This window comes from Passer domesticus, unplaced genomic scaffold (assembly GCF_036417665.1).
Source record: "Passer domesticus isolate bPasDom1 unplaced genomic scaffold, bPasDom1.hap1 HAP1_SCAFFOLD_89, whole genome shotgun sequence".
Classification (NCBI taxonomy): domain Eukaryota; kingdom Metazoa; phylum Chordata; class Aves; order Passeriformes; family Passeridae; genus Passer; species Passer domesticus.
Genome location: NW_026990186.1, coordinates 190,358 through 196,357, shown reverse-complemented (window position 1 = coordinate 196,357; position 6,000 = coordinate 190,358).

Below are 6,000 nucleotides of genomic sequence, written 5' to 3'. Positions count from 1 at the left end.
ACACAAGGCAGATGATGGATTTTGGACCGGGTTAACATAAGAGATTTGATAACAGGATGCCTTGGCAAAAGCAAATGGAACTTTGAAAGTTAGACTTAGATTGCAAGAAGATTAAATCAAAGAGGTTTACCAGAAAAAGAAAATCCCATTAAACTCTGCAAGCAAGAGATGTTGTTATATGCATAAGTTTGTGTACGTAATTTTAACCTAATCATTGTAGTACACATTACTAGTCTTCCTGAAATAGTATATAAGTGTTTGTATCCCACAATAAAATTGGATTCTATCACTGAGTCAGTCTTCAGTCTCTCTCCATTGCTGACAGGTGTCAAGTTGTATTCTGACTCTGGCAGTGTTGTTTTGTATTACTGCATTGTTTATTTGACTTTTATTTTCTTCCCTAATAAAGAACTGTTATTCCTGCTCCCGCATCTTTGCCTGAGAGGCCCCCTTAATTTCAAAACTACAACAATTTGTAAGGAGGGGTTTCACATTTTCCATTTCAGTGGAGGTTTCTGCCTTCCTCAGCAGACATCTGTCATTTCAAACCAAGACACATTTTAAAAGTGAAAAGTCATCTATTAAATCACTAACTAAATATATAACTTTTAACAAGGGGAGAAGGGTGGATTGCTTGCACTGTTATTCATGTCTAAAGTTTTCGTGCACTAGATATTAGTAAAAGTTTGTTTTTAAAGTATAAATACAAAAAACCTCCCCCAACCAAGCTCATGATCCTGATCAAGCCATGAACTTGGCTGGTAAAGAAAAATATATTATTAAACCTAGATTCTCTTTTTCCATTGAGAGAAATGAAAAAAGCCTCATCCAGAAGAGGTTTTTCTCAGGTTCTCATAGTGAAAAAGAGACTCAGGCAGAGCTCAAAACCCATGTTTTGTCCTTATTTTTATTTATTATACAAAGAAAAAAGGGGGAAAAGGGGTTGTTGTGAAGGTGCATCTTTGACTCTTAAGTAAATAATATAAAAGTATAATAACCCTATGATATTCAGCTGCCTAAAATACACTTCAGTAGACACTGGAAACCACAGACAAGCATCCTGAAGTCTACCTACCTCATGGACAGTTCATATAAGAACTTGATTTGTTTACAATCTATTCCTTAAAATATTAGACCACATCCTATTGTAACTGGTCCTGTTAAAAAAGCTGTCTCCCACTTTCTTCAAAGCCACCCTGAAGTTTTGGGAAGTGGAGCTAAAGTCTTCCTGGGGCCTGTTCTTCACAAAGCTGGATAACTCCATGTCCCTCCACATTTCCTGAGAGGAGAGCATTGCTGGCCAGGGGTCTGTGTCAATCCATGAACGGGACGGGAATGCTGAGGAACGCGTCTCGAGCTGTTTGTTTTCCAGCTGTTTGGTTTCCACTCTCATTAGATGGTTATGACAATGGGAAGATGCCAGCATCTCACATCCCCGGCAGCACACAAAGAACTTAATGTTACCTTACCTTAAAAAAGTAAACTTTTTTGACCAATCCTGCCGGGGTCGGCTGTTGCTTGTCTCTGCCCCAGCACGGGAAAAAGTGGTTCTGGGTAGGCCGCGCTCTCGAAGAAGGAGTCTGGACTCTTGCTTTCGGTCTTCAGTCGAGTTTATTATTTCTTATCTACAAAGATTTTCTGTCTGTCCAGCCGAGGTCTGACCAGCAAGACAGCCAAAGGCACTCTCTCCCGCCCACGAGGCGGTTGTCTCTTTTATAATGAAAATTACGTATTCGATATTTACCTTTACTTCCCAATACTTTCTGCCCTTGTTGGCAAGTGCACTCTCTCTATGAACCAATCCACACATGCCAACATCATCCTGAACATGGATGTCAAGGAGAAGAAAGAAGAAGGACAGGGCACGCCCAGATTCCTCCATCTTGGGACTCCTGATCCATGCACAGAATTCTAGACCCCCCTGTACAATACATAAAACCCCCCTGTACAGTGCATTCTAACTTAAGTTCTAACAAGTGAATAACATCCCCTCACCATTTAGACATGAAATTCTCTCATCTCCTCACCTTCAGGTGTCATTTCTTTAAAAGGATCAAAGTCAAGCCACCAGGTACTTTTGGCAACATTCCAGGGCCTCCGAGCCCCCCAAGGGTTGTCTCGGTAGCTCTGGACATCCAGAGTGATGTACTGAGCTCCCACACAATCCCACAAAGCAAAAGCATATTGACAGTAGTTCTATCCAACCCCTAGAAGCACAGGTACCTTTTGTTCAAACTATGCTTGCTTTCTTGGAATACAATACCCACTTGTAAGCCTTAAAATACAATGCACAGAGCTCCATTATTAAGCTCAGAAGTTCCTAATATCTCACTAGATATACTTTTCTGTAGCTTAGGGAGTTATTCTAGCCAAGTTTTAATACAAAGACCATTGTTCTATTTACCCTCACTTTTTTACGTCTTATGTAATTTTGCTGCTGACTTATCTCATGGCTGCTGCTTAGCTCTAATCGCAGTTCTTATGTCTTTGAGCCCTGCCTTTTGCAGCTTTCCCAAAACCTTCTGACTAAAAAACCCTTCATAACCGTGTCATTTATTAACTGCCTTGCGTTTCATAGCTTTACTATAGTATATCTGCTTTTTACTTGCTTAAAGCATCCTTTTTGCTCACCTTAAGCCTTGCTATTTTACAACACAGCAATTTTAATGTTGTGAAAGTCCAGTCAGTTCAAAGGGCGTAAGTCATGTCTGATAGCAATTACAAGTCATTGTCAGAAGAAGTCTCACCTGTTCCAAGGTCTTAATTCAAAACCTTCTTCTATGTCAATACCTTCATCCACCATCTCTGTGAGATTTTGAGAACTTTCTGTGAATCCATTTCCTACCTATGTCTCTTGTATGCTAAACACTTCTTTGATAGTTTTGTCCATCATTTGTGGCACACACTGAGGTATGCAAGGTATTACTACAGTATCACTGCCAAAACATCCAACACATATAGACCTATTTTACAAAGTTCCCTTTGTCAAGGTGCAAAGCTCCATCCTAGGAACAAATCATCTAACCAGGATCCAGCATCTTCTTTAATTGGACCTGTCAAATCTTTCAGCTTTTGTATGTTTTTGTGGATGGATTCAGAATGATCAGACAGGTTCACGCAACACAATCCACAAATTCCTCACAACCATGTCCATGTGCCAGGAAAAAGAAAAAATCAACAGCTGCTCTATTTCAAAGGGTAGCATGCCCAACAATCTTAACATCTGTTTAACAGTGATATTAAACAGATGTTAACATCTGTTTAATATCACTGTGTTATTGCAGTGATATTGGCATTAGTTTGTTAAATTGTTAAACAATTAAAAACAACCAACATCAGTGTATCATTCAATTTTGCTCCATTCTTTTCGTCAGCTAATTTTTGGCAAAAGATCCTCCCATATCTTCCTCAATTTAAAAACGTTGCTTTTGACCTTTAATAAAAACTTCACCTTTGAAAACCCAATAGAGGGAATCTATAACGTCACAAAACAAAAACCACACTTTTGCCAAAAAAAGCTCTACAAAACCAACAATTGACACATTTCTAAACAGCATAAAATCAGAGTTTGCAGGTCCCAGCAATGAACAAGTAACGTCAGGTGTGACCTGTGATCCCTCTGTTCAGCTCACGTCTGCGTACTTGCTTCTACAGTCTTGGACTCATCAACACCTTCTGGGGTGTGATATGGTTTGATGCTTTTCACTGGGACCCACTTAATTCCTGCACCTGTAGAGACAGAAGCATACCCTTTGCCCCAAGTGGTTAATCAGAAAGGACCTTCAATTTGTCCTGTCCCAGGGTTTCTAATTAAAACAGGGGGATTTTCTTTTCATTTTGCGTGTGTGTTATTTGAAAAATGCCTAAAAATTGGTGGATCAGGTTCTGCAACAGAGCAGTTCAAGAAATTAAAAATATATAAAGCTTTGTTCAACCTCATCTGTGGTGTGATCTCTACTCCCCCCCTCATTCTTGATCAAGAATCTGTTCTAATGTCTGATGTGTCCTCTCAACAATTGCTTGACTTGTGGGAGAATGGTGACAAACAGCCCAATCCTTTAAAAATGTGGCAAATTTTTGAGATATATATGCAGGACCATTGCTGACTTTTACTTTTTGGGGCACACCCAATGAAGCAAAAGCTTGCAAAAAATGTTGACAAGCACAATTACCTGTTTCACCTGTGTGAAGAGAAGCAAAAACTGCACCAGAGAACGTGCCCACTGAAACATGAGTATTTTAAATTTACCAAAGGAAGGGTATTTAGTGATAGCCACAACTGCAGGCTCTGCAAACACTGCGTGTTGACCGCTCCTGTAGAAACAGAAGGCTCACAAGCTGGCAGTCAGGGCAAGTACTGATGATAGCTTTAGCCTGACTTTTAGAAATTTGAAACATTTGCACAAGTGAAAAAAGACATTACTCAGTTTTGCTTGTTCAAAAATGTTTGCAAAGTGTTTGAAATAACCATTCCCAGTTTGTCTGCTCTCACATTTTCTTCCACTAAAAATCCAGGAAGAGAAGAATGAGCCCTGATGTGAGAAACAAAATATGGATTAGTTCTATATTGCAATGATGTATACAGACAGGAAAGCCAACAATATAAAGTGTCATTACTAACATCCTTTAGAACTGATCCTTCTAATCTTTTAACCACATTAGCAACAGAATCTCTGATTAAAGTAAAAGGTTGTGGGAAGAGCTGAAAAGCATGAATCACAGCAGCAAGCTCAACAATCTAAGGAGATCCTTCTATTATTTGAAAATCTGATTCCCAGGTTTTAGATGTTTGGTTCAACCAAATTACAACTGATGTATGACTTTTCCCAGATCCATCAGGGAAGAAAGTTATTGCATTTAAAGGTTCCTCACTTAACATAGGTTCCTCTCTAAAACTCAATTTTGCTTGCAATAATTTGTGAACCACGTAAGGAACAGAACAAATACCTGGAAAATTTAACAATGCGTATTATAAATCATCAGAATTTTGCATTGCCCAATCAAGAGAATATTTTTTTCAGTGGTAAATAGATAACTGCAAATTTTGACTTGCTAAACTGAACAGTATTGTTCTGGCCTTAATGACAATTTGTGCTACCATCCCTAACACTGTAAAACTAGTCTTTGGAAACCTGTAGGGAAGAAAAACCCATTCTATTCTCAACAAAGGATATCTCTCAGAAGGGTCCCATTGAAAAATGAGACCATAAAGTCACATTTTTAATGTGACATTTTTAAAGAAAGAAGTCCAGGCTGAAGAGGTCCCATGTCTTCAGTCACTGCATTCATCTTCCTCAGGTCATGAAGCAACCTCCAGGAGCCCGATGTCTTCTTGTGGATGAGGAATATTGGTGAATTCCAGGGACTATTCATGGGTGTGATGTGATCTTGGACCTGTAATTGCTCCATTACCAATCTCTTAAGGATATTTAATTTTTTCTCTGTTAAAGGCCATTGATCAATCCTTATAGGATTACTGTGTGGCAGGGTGCCCTCAAACAGGGGGAATAATGTGCATTGACTCCATGATTGCAGAAGGCTGAGCAATTGCTTTATTGAGCTATAGTATATTATGGTATAGTACAGGCTGAAGAATTGCTTTATTAAGCTATGCTATATTATATTACACTACTACACTATACTACTAGGAAAAACCCATCTCCATTGCCAGGCAGTCGAACACACTGGATCCAATTGGGCAAGGAATCCAACACCAGCACCAGAGTCCAATTAGGAAACTACCTTTTGGTAAACAACCTCCAGAACACATTCCACATGTGCACAACAACAGGTGCAGAGATTAAGAGAAGAATTGTTTTCTCTGAGCTTTCTCACAGCTCTCAGGAAAATCCTGGCAGAGAATGAAGTCTCTTTCTGTCCACAGAATATGTGAATACCACAAGAGGATGATCGGATTTCCAGTTCAGGTTTAAAGTGGTAGGTTTTGATGTGGTTTCCATCACAAGCCGACTTTCGACAGTTTTGCTCCCTTCCCTGAGG